A 16,199-nucleotide genomic window follows, 5' to 3' on the forward strand; every position below is an offset into this window, starting at 1 on the left:
GGGAGGATTAAGAGGGCAGTGGGCCCATAGGGGTGGTCAGTCGACCCCCCAATGTAAAAGTGTGACATTTTTACCCTCAACACCCTAAGCAAGGAGAATTCTTCACAAACAAATCCTTGCCACTCTAATCCCAAGATCTCGCTATCAATCAAACTCCCAAACGTCAAATTCCTTAACCTCCAAAGAGAAGAAATTCAACCTTGGGAATTATCTTTTGAATTAAAGGATGACCTATTTGATGATTATGGAAACACCTCAAACTTCTCTATTCAAAAATGATCTTCAGCACGCTCTGCTCCAAATCAGCACACTCCTGACCCTCTGAAAGCCCTAGTTTGGTTTTGGCTAATTGATGAAACCTAAGTACTAACCTTTGTCATAAGTGTTATGCAAGATAGGTTAGTACACTCCAAAGTGTGGAGCCTAGATGAAGATGGTCATGGTGATGAAGATGGCCTAAAGATGGTTCAAGTGCTCCAACTTAGAAAAGAAGAGAGAGAAAAACAAAATCCATGGAAATCAAGACAAAGGTATATGATAGGATTTTGTTTTGTCACTCAAGACACTATAGAGGGTGAGTGTGTTTAGGATAGATAGACGTACTATGAAGAGGGGAAAATCATGGTTAAATCGGTTATCAAGTGCCACTAGGTGAAGTCATACATACATTTGCATTATTAGGACCTAGTGTGCTAACTTCTAACCCTTGAAAATGATTTAAAAAATACTAACACATTTGCACATGATGGTGTACACTTGATGGTGTTGGCATATTTGCAAAGGAGAAGTTTGAGATAATTTAGAGATGAAAAAGTGAATCAGACCCTGATGGCAAGGGCAACAGGACCATCGTGCGATGGTCCTATTGGTCTGTGTTTAATAGGACCCTGGTGGCTGATAGTCCTATTGGTGGAACCAGACTTGGTATAGTTGCTTTTAAGGTGATCTGGACCTCTCTGTGTTGAACCGGATCCTGGTGGCGCATGGTCCGGTTGGTGCTTCTCTCGGTCCAGTTGCCCTAGTCCGGTTAGTTCTAAGAGCTCTCGGGAGCTCTCTATGTTGAATAGGACCGAGGTGAGATGGTCCTATTGGTCCGTGTTGAACGGGACCCTAGTGACTTGGTCCGGTTGGAGGAATAGGACTCAGTCTGGTTGCTTTGGGAGCTCTCGGGAGCTCTCTATTGTGAACAGAACCATGGTGATCGTTGGTCTGGTTGCTCAGTCGGGAGGTGGTGATGCGCGTGTGAAGTAGCCGTTGGAAGCCAATGGTCGGCTTCGAACGTGGAGTACATGTGGTGAAATCCGGTGAACAGGACCCTAGTAACATGGTCTAATTGCTAATTTCTCGGTTCGGTTGCCCTTTCGTGGGGGTAACGGCTCTTTAAGCCCAAGGGGCTCTATAAATAGATTATGGCCGGCTCTAGCTCACTCTCTTGCACATTTTCATCAGTGATGCATCCTTGTGAGCTAAAGCAAATACCTCCCACTCATCTCCTTCATCGATTCATCATCATAGTGAGATTGGGAGTGATCCTTAGTGCATTTGCTTGAGTGATTGCATCTAGTGGCACTTGGGGATCGTTTGAGCTACAGTTCTCTTGTTACTCTTGGTGGTTGTCGTCACTTAGATGTCTTGGAGCAGCTGTTGGTGATTGGCACGAGGTGGAGATTGTTCGTGGCCATCTCGATCGTGATTGTGAGGGATTCTTGACCTTTCCCCGGCAGAGAGCCAAAAGGAACTCTAGTGGATTGCTCGTGTCATTGAGTTACCCTCACTTGTGGGTAGGTTCTTGCGGCGCCCATTTGTTGGGCTAGGCTTGTGAATGCCTATTTTAGCTCGCCAAACCACCAAGTGAACGGTCGACACAACGGGGACTAGCGTGCCGACAAGCACATGAACCTCGGGAAGAAAGTCGAGTGTCTTTGTCTCTTTGGAATTCTAATAGTATTCACTTAGTATTCATTCATTGATTGATCATCTCTTGCCACGTGCGGTATACTTGTAACACCTCTGGTGTTATGATCTCATTTAGCACCGTGATTTAGCCCTAAGTCAAATTTTCTAAAATGAGTTTCTCGGAATTTTTAATTTAAAACGTACTTGAGGCGATAAGCGAATCCTGTGTGACTTAGTTTCGTGGACTCAAATAAACGCTCAAGTTAAATTATGTAGTACGTAGAAATATTTAGGAATGTCCGATAACGATTCTAGCAAGTAAATGGTGAATGGCTTGTTCTGTTGGATTGAACATGAAAACAATTTTTATAAACAAAAATACGATATGACTAGTATATAGTACTTAAGTAAAATTCAGAGCACGATTTTGGCTGCAGTTAAATATCGAGTAACAAACTATAGTGCTTTAGCCGTGTTTGAAAATATAGATAGTCGGCTTGGTAAATGAATAATTGAGAGCTAAAATAATAATGAAAGCCCCGCTGGCCACTCATCTTTCCTGCCTCGCCGGTATGACGTGTGCGTTAATGGATGATTGGCCAGACTGACTGCCTTTGCGTCCCACCAGGTTTGAGCCATCCTGTCTATGCGTTAGTGTGACGACGGTGGTGCGTTTCCCCTGCTCTGAATCAGTTATCTGATTTGTTGTGATGTGTCGCGCATGTCCCTGCTCTGCTTGGTATTGCTATTGTACTGAACGCATAGTAGGCCATGTGCGCCTGCTTTCACACGACTTTGTTCGGGAGCGCCTTAATGGGATTTGCCGAGTCGCTGCTCGCTCTGTCCCCTTGCTTCTATGGCCTGCCTTGCTTGTATCTGCTTGCTCCGTCGCATCATTCCTGCAGCGATCAACGTCTCTGTCTGTCGTGTCTCTACTGCTTTGCTTGTTTCTATCAAGCCTCGCGTTGTTTCCTTCTCTCTCTATTTCTCTACTGCCGAGGAGGAGACGCCCAAGCTCTAGTCCGTCGTCGCCCGACCAACATGCGTGAGCACGCCCACGCCCTTAGCCCCGTATCCCTCCTCCTTGTTCTGCTGCCATGCCGAGCAACTCATGCTGGGCCAGTTGCTCCTCGGCGGCCCTCCTGTTTCCTCTCTACGAGCATGTGCCTAGGCCACATTGCCCCGTGCCGCTTCCCTTCCGGGATGGCCGCAGCACCGTTACCCCTCCCGTGCGTCCGCAGCCGCCCAAGCCTAGAGCGCCGCCATGGTTCCGCACTAGACCGAGCCGCAACGCCTGTCGTGGCCACGCTTCCATCATCGGCCACCGCGCACGCAAGCTCCATGACCTGCCCTTGCCATACGCTGCCTCTCTCAAGCGCCCCTTCACCTCGGTCTGTGCCATGGCTAGGCAAGCTGGGTCATGGTCGCGCATCTCCCCATGTCACCCGTCGCCCGCTTCAGCGTCTGCTCCTGCGCCTCCCTTCTGCCACCGTTCGCGGTCTCATCGGAGCACGTCATGCCTGCGCACGTGACCTGCGGCACCGGTCCCTCCCTATACCAGGCGCTCAGCCATCTCCTAGCCGCCCCTTCGGTCGGCGCGTTGCCTCTCGTGCGCCCAGGCGCATGTTGCCGCACGCCGCGTCCTACTCCTCGATGGTTGTAGCTCCACACCACCGATGCCATCGTGGGGCTCCACCTCCAGCACCTGGTCTGCTCGATGCCGATGGGTTGCCCTCGCCAGCTGCCATGCCGCACCCACCCGCCAGTGCGCCGTGTCCGCCCTCGCTGCCCATACGCACCATCTCCGTCGACGGCGTGCCACTGCATCGACCGGCACTCTGTATCCCTTATCCGTGCTCTACTTCGAGGCTAATAAAAAAGTAGAAAAGGACTCAAGCGTGAATAGCACTTTTTACCGGGTTCATTTCGTAAAAGCGCTAGACTCATAACTTTACAAGAAAGGGTTTAGTTAATTCGAGGAAAGTTCAAGGGTTTTAGTGCAAAACTGTCATCGTGTTTGGGCTTGGCCGCGTGGGCCGCTGCTGCGTGCGCGCCTGGTGGGCCGCCGGCCTCCGCTGGGCTACCGATCGGCGGCATCGCTGGGCCGTCCATGCCTCTGCCCATGCCTGGGCCACCGTTCATGCCGCGCTAGGCCACGCGCGCCGCCCCGGCCTGGGCCAAACTGGATCCGCCTGCGCTAGGCCACGTGTGCACGCTGTGCTAGGCTAGCCGCGCCGTTATCATGGGCCGCTGGGCCGATTTGGTTGCCGCCAGTCTTTCCATTTTTCTAAATGTTTTTCTAATATAGGTTTCTAGTTAACTTGTAAAATCAATATAAAATAGTAGAGGAATCCAAAAATTATGAAACCAATTTTGTTAAGTTTCTAAAATCATGATCTATCTATTAGCATAATTGGTTCATCTAGTTGGTGTTGTTTTAGGGTTGTTCTAATTATTTTAAAATGCTTAGTATAGTTAAAATGTGAACTTGTCGGAATTTTTGTGATAAATCAGTGATAGTGTTAGCTCTAAAAATTTCTGCAGTAGGTTCCTAGCAATATTAGGTACTCATTGTAATGGTTGTAGCTCCAGAATAATTAGTTTGCTAGATGGATAATGATGCTCTATTTTGAATAATGATTAAATTGATAGAATAAAATAAAGAAACAACTTGGGTTTTATATAACTAAAATATTTGCTGGAAAATAACGTCTTATTCGCCAACATGGATATGTAGCCTAAGTACGGACGTCGTTAGAACGAGCTCGTTAGCTTGTGAGGCGAGATATGGTTTCTAAGCATTTTGGCTGTCGTTGATTATTTATATCTATGCTTTTGCATCAATGCATATCATATAGGTACGATGATGGATCAACGGATCAATTGAAGGATGATTGGGAATCCGAAGATAGTGTAATGGTATTCTCTCTAGGAGATGATGCAATGGGCTTTCTATTTAGATGATAGTGGATGATCTGAAGATACAAATACTAACTTTTGGTTATATTTTACCAAGGCAAACCCCGGTGCATAACCCCTACTTTTCTGCACTTTAAATTATATTTGTGCATTAAGTTTTCAGGAGTTGAATGAAATCCACTTGCATATATATATCTTTATCCTATGAGTCTTACTAGTATTATAGGATTGTGTAGAATGCTATGCTACAGGACTCCGGTAGCTAGAAGTCGAGTGATTGCCTATCACTTGCGAGAGATAGGAAATATATTACTGTATTATTGTCACTTGGAAATATAAATGGTGGAAAAGAAAAATGGTGACCGGGCAGGGATATAGTTTGGGTATTGGTGGGTGTAAGGGGTTGTGTCGCCACGGACGTGGGGCATAGCTTGGTTACATTGCTTTCCCTGTCCGTATCGTTTAAGGACCAGCCGTTGCATAAGGCTCTAGGCAAGTCACAGACTTATTATCTCGAGCACATACTTAGGTGTGGGCGCTTGGAAGACTTGTTGCTCTCTTGTCGTGGATCTAGCTCTTTCCGGACCGACTGTTGGGGTGGTTTTTGGGTTAGGAGGTCCTTGCACCGCACTGAGTCTAGGACTCAGGGGCGAGGGCTTGGAGTCCCAGTTTGGATGGGGACCTGGACACCCAGGATAGGAGGGTGATGGGTTGGTCCTGCTTGTGCCTTGGGTACAAGCGGGGCGTGTGTTTTCAGGGTACCCAACTAGGGGCATTGATTCGCAAATCACCGGGAAATCCGGTACGGCTTGTCTACGGTCTGGCACCGTAGTAAGAACTAAAAGATGAAAGATGGAAAAAAAATCTGATTGCTTACCACCTGCTTGAAAAGTAGCATAGGTGTTTACATAGAATGGTTAGTTAATGAACCAATGCGGCTATTAATAAAAATCGAATATATGGATGCACGCTTAGTAATGCTTCCTGCAGATGCAATAAACCCACAAGCCAGATAGCCTTGCATATCCTTGGAGTCTTTTCTTTTTTCCTGTCGGGTAAGTCTTACTGAGTACAATTGAGTACTCAGGGTTTTATTTTCCCCTATTGCAGGTGACAGGTGGATGCTAGAGCTGACTCTTGTGTGTGGATTCCTCCGGGTGGGCTCAGAGAGGATTTCCTTACGCTGCGATCATAGTCTTTATTTATAACTCTCACTAAATATTTTTATAAATGAAAGTTTTATAATCTGTTGTCATAGTCTATATATCAATACTTCATCATGTCATGATTAGATAATCATTTCCGCTGTAATTCTGATCACATGTTTATATTCCGCTATAATTTAAATTGTTCATAACTCTGATAATATTTACATTCTGCTGTTATACAATAACTATTATACTCTGATGTTGTATTAAAAGTGATGTAAGAAATGGTTAAGAATGATGTAAGCTTTATTCTCTCATTTGTGATCCTGATGGAAAAATGTGGATTTTCGGATTCTCCCCTAGGGTGTGCCCGATGGAACCGAGTAATTTATTGTTCTCCTTTAGGTGCTTAGTGTCTAAGGGAAGACAAGCACTCCTAGGAGGCATTAGATTATGTGGTTCTGCCACAATACTCCTCTCTACCTCTTGCTTTTACATGCCTAGAGATATCTTGTGTAGAGGTAGTTGAGTAGCTAGTGTAGCTTAGCTTAGTTGGTAATCTAGTTGTAATTAGCTTGCTCACTAGTATAGACCTAGAGACATAGCCTCTTGAGTGCCTAGAGACAATAGCAACTAGAATTGTGGATAGATGGCTTGCTATTTGATTAGAGCTAGCGTAAAACGCTTTTTACGCCACTTATTGTACTAATCAAATTGCCTAAGTGTTTTTGTAGAAATTTTTATTAGGCTATTCACCCCCCTCTAGCCATTAGGACCTTTCACCCTCTCGAGGAAAAATTTCTTAAAGAGACCGGGAAGGAGATCATATCTATCTTGAGAAATGAGTGGTTAAAGGAAGTGAAAATCTCTTATAGGAAGCTCAACAAGGATAGCTAGGTAATGTCCTGAAATAAACAACTGAAGTGTATCCTTGTTTTATCTCTTATCAATACTTGTCTGAGGTATTAAACACCGACACTAGTTTTATACTTGGACTAATTGATGGCACGAATTCATTGTCTAGCGCCATTGTTCTCTATTGCCACTCCTTCTCAAGTTTTCCTTGCCCCCAACTCTGCGCACATGGGCCTCAGGAAAGCAAGCCTCTGGAATCGTCGTCCATCTGGGACATCTGCATGGGAGTACAAGAAGTGGCGTAACTAGGGGGAGGGGCAGCAGGGGCCACGGCCCCTCAATCCAGTGGAATTTTCTTTTAGTACTCCTATAAATATCCCAATCTATAGCAAAATAAGGCATCAAATCACACATTTTTTATTATAATATTATGATTTTTCATTATAAATATTAATTATATAAGTAAAAACATTGACACAGTTTTTAAGACATATACTTGTGTATATATTTATTACATTGAGAGGTGTGATTATATTTGTCCGACACCTTAATCAAAGTTGTTGGTTCCGCCGCCCCTGAATACAAGCAATCAAGTTTTGAGGAGAGCTCCACTTGACTACTCGCTCCATGTTCTTGACAAACAATGTGACTGCTTAGTGCTACTTTCTTTTCGTGGCGATTAGTGTGACTACTTTCCGGTGACGTTCTAGTCCACGGCGTGTGGGATCAACTATATGGCTCCTGCACCACTTCAACTTTTGATTGACCACGTCAAGCAAACTTCATCATCATTGACCCAAGCAACAATGCCGATGTTGTCTTAGTACTGGTCCCGTTCAGGGTATAACCTGATCTCTATCTTTGACTCTTTGTTCATATGATTGATATGTTTGCGTTAGCCTTATTATTATGATTATAGATATAAAAAGATCAGACATGTACGTGCCTATTATAAATACCTTTATGTTTTTTTATTAAACTATGACTGAATTTGTGTAGATATCCAAGAAATCAAATTTCAGAATCTATGTTTGAAGTATTTTTTTTCTTACCAGAATGTGTCTCAAATTAACGTACGGAGGGAACATATAGATAAGTTAACATTAATTTGGAAAAAAGGGTTTACCCTAAATTTATCGTATTTGGTCCTGGAATATATAGATAAGTTTACATTAATTTGGAGAAAAAGAGTTCACACTAAATTTCTCTTATTTGGTCCACCGCATGTTTCTTAGCCGTCCGACGGAGAATTATAGACATGTAACTTTGCCGACTATGGCACATTTATATGATCTCTTACGCGTTGACCGTTTGGTGATTTTATTTTTTATGTTGATCACTTTGTTTATGCCAAATACTGTTATTATTTAAGCGTTATAGTACGTGTTAACCAAGTGCATTACTTGTTGAGTTCAGTTTTATCAATTCATAACTAAGCACACGTCCTTGTCCCAAAACCCTTCCAAATGGCGACCGTTGTTTACGACAGAGCATTTCACATCAAAGAAGGCGCACTCAAATCAAGTCCCAACAATAAATTAATGCACAACAGTGCAAGAATCATCCACCCGTCCGCGCCTCACCAGTCGTCTTTCCCGGTCCTTTCACATTTGGAGACAGCTCCACACATTCGATCTGTCGCTTACACAAACAAAAACTTTGTAAACATAAACATTTCTCTAATTCTCTTGTTCCGGCAGCAGGTTGTACATGAGGGCGCCAGTGAAATTTTGTATGTAGCTGCTTGTCCAAGATTTTGCAGCAGCTACCTGAATATGTTACAAATGGCAACGTTAACTGCTGTATGGAGTATTTATTTTGGAACAACTAGGAACACCAGTCAGGTCACTTTTCAGTGTGCGAATTGTCCGCGCCAGCGGCATGCTGCACAAGCCAACGTATGGATCATACAATAATTGTGTGCATGTATCTGTTTACTTTCGCGGCCAACTTTTTGACTAACGTTACAATGTTTCATCAAAACCGGCATAACCGCACAAGCGACGATAACAAGGCAAGATATGAGATTCCCTATCTGATGATTCCTGTGAATTAGCTCCGTCATGTTTTGTAGTTCATGTCAACACGTCACTAAACTAGTGCTATATTGATTAGGTTCCTGGAACATGTATGCTCACCTATGTTTCAGTCCTAGAGTCATCACCGGCGGCCGCATTTTTTGAATATATATTCATTCAATGGAAGTAATGTACCTGTCTTAACAGCCAGACACATGTGGTGACATCGTCAATTTTCATGATAAGTTGGTGTAGTCTCTCGTTAGCGCTCATAGGTGTACGTGCGTGGTGTGGTGTGCTTATGAGCATGTGCCTATTGCTTTTTAAGAGAAATGGTATCATTGGTGCAAGAAACGACTACACCATACATGATTGGCAAGGAATGTTAGTATAAATTGCAAGCTTAAAGCTTTAGAACGATGTTCCAATTTAGTATTAGCCTCGGTATTTTTTACCCTCGGGACTAAAGGACCCTTTAGTCCCGGTTGGTAATACCAACCGGGACTAAAGGTCCCTGCCCAACGGTCGTCCGCGGGGCAGGGATCTTTAGTCCTGAACCTTTAGTCCCGGTTGGTAATACCAGCCGGGACTAAAGCTTTTAGTCCTGGTTTGGGTAATGCCCCGGGAATAAAGATTAATCTTTAGTCCCGGTTTGGCCCCCTAACCGGGACTAATTATCCCGGCCTATAATCCAGCTCGTTTCTTCCTCCCCGAGCCCGAGCCATTCCATTCAAACTCACTGCCTCTGTTCTTCAGCTTGCTGTTGTTCTTGCTCTCTCCCCCTCCATTGGTGTTGCTCTTCGATTTTGGAGGTAACAAACTTAATCCTCTTATGTTTTATCAGTAGCTTATCTCATTTTGCGATGTAGATGCATGTGTAACTTTATATGTTGGACTTTATTATGATTTTATATGTCATTTTTAGCTCAAAATTACATGATGATTTGCATATATGTTTAGATAAACAAAAGTTCAATTAGTTCATCAAAATCACGGCTCGCTCATCCTCGCTGGAGCACACACCATCCTCGTCCCCGGTGGCTTACGTGATCTTAGAATTAATTTTTCCATGAAATAAAAAACTTAGAAAATAGTTAGAAAATTTATAGAAAATCCGTACTAGTTGAACTTGCAGACCGTGTTCAGCTCGGCGAGCATGTTCTCTACCGAGCGGTAACGGACGTCAAGGAGGAGCTTTGATTCTACGAGAGAGAGCAGCAACGGTCGTGGAAGACCGTGTTCCCTTTCTCATAGAATCAGAGCTCTTCCTTGGCCAAGTACGGTGCCGTCCGGTGGAGAAATGCTCGCCGAGATGATCACGTAAGCAAGGTCAACTAGTACGGATGGTTATTTATTGAAACATGTTTGTGAGCTATAATTTGATGGATATTTGATAACTTCAGACCTACAAATGTCATCTACAAATGTTACTATCCTCGGCAACCTAAACACCCGTGAGCTCGCCGATATCGAGCAGGTCACTTAGAATTATTTTTTCCATGAAATGAACTACTTAGAAATCATGCCTTTTATTTTTTAGAATTAAATTTTCCATGAAATGAAAAACTTAGAAAATAGTTAGAAAATTGTAGAAAATCCGTACTAGTTGAACTTGCGGACCGTGTTCAGCTCGGCGAGCATGTTCTCTGCCGAGCGGTAACGGACGTCAATGAGGAGCTTTGATTCTACGAGGGAGAGCAGCAACGGTCGTGGAAGACCGTGTTCCCTTTCTCGTAGAATCAGAGCTCTTCCATGGCCAAGTACGGTGCCGTCCGATGGAGAAATGCTCGCCGAGATAATCATGTAAGCAAGGTCAGCTAGTACGGATGGTTATTTATTGAAACATGTTTTTGAGCTATAATTTGATGGATATTTGATAACTTCAGACCTACAAATGTCATCTACAAATGTTACTATCCTCGGCAACCTAAACGCCCGCGAGCTCGCCGATATCGAGCATGTCACTTAGAATTATTTTTTCCATGAAATGAACTACTTAGAAATCATGCCTTTTATTTTTTAGAATTAAATTTTCCATGAAATAAAAAACTTAGTAAATAGTTAGAAAATTATAGAAAATCCGTACTAGTTGAACTTACGGACCGTGTTCAGCTCGGCCAATATGTTCTCTGTCGAGCGGTAACGGACATCAAGGAGGAGCTTTGATTCTACGAGGGAGAGCGGCAACGGTCGTGGAAGACCGTGTTCCTTTTCTCGTAGAATCGGAGCTCTTCCTTGGCCAAGTGCGGTGCCGTCCAGTGGAGAAATGCTGGCCGAGATGATCACGTAAGCAAGGTCAACTAGTACGGATGGTTATTTATTAAAACATGTGAAATCCGTACTAGTTTTGTTTAAATATATCATTTTAGAAAATATGAAATTTACACTAGTTTGCAAAAATAAGTATAGAAAGTAGATGACAACTGGTACCGGATCCTCGGCCTCTCGTTCGGTTGCGAAACGACTGAGGCCAGAACTCCCTCTCATTATCTGCGGCAAGTGTAAGCAGAAGATTGTGATGGAGTACCGAGTCAAGAGACAGGGACCCAACAAGGGTCGTGTTTTCTACAAGTGCCCGGATCACGATGTGAGTTTCTTACGTATTTTATAATTATGGCCAATTGACCTGCTTTTCTTGAATATTTTTGACTAAATATTTTTTGGCTTTAATTTCAGTGGGAGGGCAATGGATGCGATGGTTGGTACTGGGAGGAAGATTATGCTACATACGTGCAGAATTTGGGTGCGCTTGAGGTAGCGACTGCTGATGATGAGGCAGTGAGCCAGGAGGAGAAGCTTATTGATATTCAACAGAAGAATGATTTGTCTGTTTTAGTTGCGTACGATCACGAAATAATTATGTTATTGAAGTGCATTGTAGTTTTAGTTTGTTTAGTGATAGTTGGGATTGCTTACGTTGTAGCCAGGCTTAGTTAATTAATCAACCGTGTGTGTGTGTCATCTATGTTGTGTAATAAAATACTTAATTATGTTCAAGGTTTTCATAATTTATCATGTAATGCAGATTATGTCACGCCATTGGATGTATAATGCCGATCGCCGCTCCCAAGACTTTATTGAGGGCGTGCACTATTTCTTAGGTGTGGCCGAGGCAAATAAGCGGGATGGTTTCATGTGCTATCCATGTGCCATATGTAAGAATTTAAATGAATATTCAAGCTCAATGAGTCTTCATTCACATTTGCTTAAGTCAGGTTTCATGTCAAACTATATATGTTGGACTAAGTATGGAGAAAGCGGAGTCATGATGGAAGAAGGTGAAGGAGAAGATTTAGACATTGATGACATTATTGCTCAGTATGCTGCCTTTGATGATACTACAATGGGGAGAGATGAAGAAGAGGTAGCGGCAGAAGATGATCTCAGTGATGCTCTTGGCGATGCCATTCGTGATGCACAACAAGAATGCGAAAGTGAAAAAGAGAAAGTTAAGTTTGAGTGCATGCTTGAGGATCATAGGAAGTTGCTATACCCGACGGCCGAAGAGGGGCAAAAAAAACTGGGTACAACACTGGAATTGCTACAGTGGAAGGCAAAGAATGGTATATCCGATAAGGCATTTAGGAATTTATTGAACCTCATAAAGAAGATGCTTTCAAAGCCAAATGAATTACCCACCACTACGTACGAAGCAAAAAAGGTTGTCTGCCCTTTGGGATTAAAAATCCAGAAGATACATGCATGTCCTAATGACTGCATCCTCTACCATGGCAATGAATACGAGAATTTGGATAAATGCCTGGTATGTAAAGCAGCGCAGTATAAGATCAGACACGATGATTCTGGTGACGTCAAGGGTGAACAACGTCCTAAAAAGAAAATCCCTGCCAAGGTTATGTGGTATGCTCCTATAATACCACGCTTAAAACGTTTGTTCAGAAATAAAGACTATGCAAAGTTGTTGCGGTGGCATAAAGAAGACCGTAAGGTAGACAATATGCTGAGACACCTAGCTGATGGGTCCTAGTGAAGAGCAATAGACAGGGAATTTCCAGAGTTTGCAAATGAGGCTAAAAACTTAAGGTTCGCCTTAAGTACAGATGGTATGAATCCTTTTGGGGAGCAGAGCACTAGTCATAGCACTTGGCCAGTTACTCTATGTATCTACAACCTTCCTCCATGGTTATGCATGAAGCGGAAGTTCATTATGATGCCGATCCTCATCCAAGGTTCGAGGCAACCTGGCAACGACATTGATGTCTATCTGAAGCCATTAGTTGAAGAACTTCTAGTTTTATGGAACAAACCAGGTGTACGTGTCTGGGATGAGTACAAACAAGAACACTTTGACCTATGAGCAATGTTGTTCGTAACAATCAATGATTGGCCTGCTTTAAGTAATCTTTCAGGTCAGACAAACAAAGGATATAATGCATGCACACATTGTTTTGGTGACCTTGACAGTATATATTTGAAAAGATGTCGAAAGGTCATGTACCTTAGCCATCGTCGATTCCTTCCTTTGAATCACCAAGTAAGAAAGAAAGGTAAGCATTTTAAAGGTAAGCCAGACCACCAAAAGAAGCCTCATAACCGAACCGGAGAAGATGTACTCGCAATGGTCAAGGATGTAAAAGTAGTATTTTGAAAGGGACAAGGCAGCGAATCTGTTCCCAAAGATGCTAAGGGACACGCACCCATGTGGAAGAAGAAGTCCATCTTTTGGGAGCTACCCTATTGGCAAGTCCTAGAGGTCCGCAATGCAATCGACGTGATGCACCTAACAAAGAATCTTTGTGTGAACCTATTAGGATTCATGGGTGTGTACGGGAAGCCAAAGGATTCACTTAAAGCACGCCAGGACTTGCAGGGCATGAAAGAACGAGACAACCTTCATCTAGAGAAGACAGATGATGGACGTCATTACTTAAGTCCTGCTAGCTACACGCTTAGCAAAGAAGAGAGGGACAGCATGTTCGAATGTCTAAGCAGCATCAAGGTCCCATCGGGATTCTCCTCCAATATAAAGGGTATAATAAATGTGCCAGAGAAGAAATTCCTAAACTTAAAGTCCCACGACTGCCACGTGCTTATGACGCAATTGCTTCCAGTTGCTTTAAGAGGAATTCTACCTCCACATGTACGTCTAGCCACCGTGAAGCTATGTGCATTCCTCAATGCAATTTCTCAGAAGGCAATCAATCTAGTGAAACTAGCTACTCTACATAATGATGTGGTTCAATGTCTTGTCAGCTTTGAGTTGGTGTTCCCTCCATCCTTCTTTAATATCATGACACACCTCCTAGTTCATTTGGTGAAGGAGATTAGTATTCTTGGACCTATATTCTTACATAACATGTTCCCCTTCGAGAGGTTTATGGGAGTCTTGAAGAAATATGTGAAAGTCCGTTCTAAGCCTGAAGGAAGCATCGCCCAGGGCTATGGAACAGAGGAGGTCATTGAGTTCTGTGTTGACTTTATTCCTGACCATGCCTCGATTGGCGTTCCCGAATCGCGACACGAGGGGAGACTCGGTGGTAAAGGAACTTTAGGGAAGAAAACATATATTGGCATGGAAGACGATTATTTCAATAAAGCACACTACATAGTTCTTCAGAACTCATCATTGGTGCATCCGTACATCGAGATACATAAGGAGTTCTTACAATCCAAATTTCTAGGGAAGACTAAAGCTTGGATTATGTGTCAGCACATGGAAAGTTTCAGTGGTTGGTTGCGAAAAGAATGTTAAGGCGATGACAATATTGATGAGCAACTGTATTTATTGGCTAGGCAACCATCATGGCATATCCTCACGTACCAAGGGTATGAGATAAATGGGAATACATTTTACATAGTTGCCCAAGATAAAAGGAGCACCAATCAAAATAGTGGTGTTCGCATAGATGGCACAGATCCAAATGGGAATATACAAATATATTATGGCCGCATAGAAGATATATGGGAACTAGACTACGCACCTAATTTTAAAGTCCCTTTGTTCCGGTGCCAATGGGTGAAGCTGACCAAAGGAGGGGTAACAGTCGACAAAGAGTATGGAATGACAACAGTGGACCTCAACAATATTGGGTACAAAGACGAACCATTCGTCCTTGCTGCCAATGTGAGTCAGATGTTCTATGTGAAAGACATATCTACAAAATCAAAGAGAGGAAAAAACGAAGACATCAACTCAATGATCAATGAGCCAAAGCGCCACATAGTTCTTTCTGGGAAAATAAATATAGTGGGAATTGAAGACAAGTCAGACATGTCAGAAGATTATGAAAGAAATGTCCAAATTTCACCCTTCATAGTGAAGAAAGATCCAAGCATCATGTTAAATGATGAAGACACTCCATGGTTATGACAAGATCATAACCAAGGGTCATACGTCAAGAAAAAATTCACTGTTGTGCCCGCATGATACAACGATGCAAATCCTAGATTGTCTCCAATTGAAAAGTTTTAAATACCAAGTTTGTTTATCTCATCAAGATATACAATCCTTATATAGGCCATTTTTTCATTTGAGAAAATTTGAACAAAATGTAGTTCAAATTTCACATGTGACATAGTTTTAGAAAGTCTATATGACAATCAAGAATTTGTGACTAGTGTTTGATAAAACTTTCTCAAATAGGAAAATAAGCTATGTAATAATTGTAGATCTTGCTGAGATGATCAAACTTGGTATTCAGAGATTTTTCATCTGAGGTCATTTAGTGTCTCATTTGAGCAAGTTTGACCAAGTCAAATTTGGTCAAATGAAAAAACAACACTTTGACTCTAGTATTCTGAACTCTAAATGACTTCCAATTGAAAAGTTTTGAGTACCAAGTTTGTTAAAATCATCAAGATCTACAATTGTTGTTTTGGTCAACTTTCCATTTGAGATAGTTTGGATGGTTCAAATTTGTGATTTTTAAATTTCGACGCCTACAAACTAGTTTTCGGAACCCTAGATTGTCTCCAATTGAAAAGTTTTGAATACCAAGTTTGTTCAGCTCATCAAGATATACAATCCTTATATAGGCTATTTTTTTATTTGAGAAAGTTTGAACAAAATGTAGTTCAAATTTCACAAGTGTGTAACATAGTTTTAGAAAGTCTATATGAGAATCAAGAATTTGTGACTAATGTTTGATAAAACTTTTTCAAATGGGAAAATGAGCTATGTAACAATTGTAGATCTTGCTGAGATGATCAAACTTGGTATTCAGAGATTTTTCATCTGAGGTCATTTAGTGTCTCATTTGAGCAGCTCATCAAGATCTACAATCCTTAATGAAAAAACAACACTTTGGCGGGCTGCAAAAATTTCAGGCCTTCAATCCCGGCCCAAGCTAGGAACCGGGACTAAAGGGTGGGCGGAGTTGCCCGCCTAAAAATACCTTTAGTC

This window comes from Miscanthus floridulus, chromosome 2 (genome assembly GCF_019320115.1).
Source record: "Miscanthus floridulus cultivar M001 chromosome 2, ASM1932011v1, whole genome shotgun sequence".
NCBI classification, from domain to species: Eukaryota; Viridiplantae; Streptophyta; class Magnoliopsida; order Poales; family Poaceae; genus Miscanthus; species Miscanthus floridulus.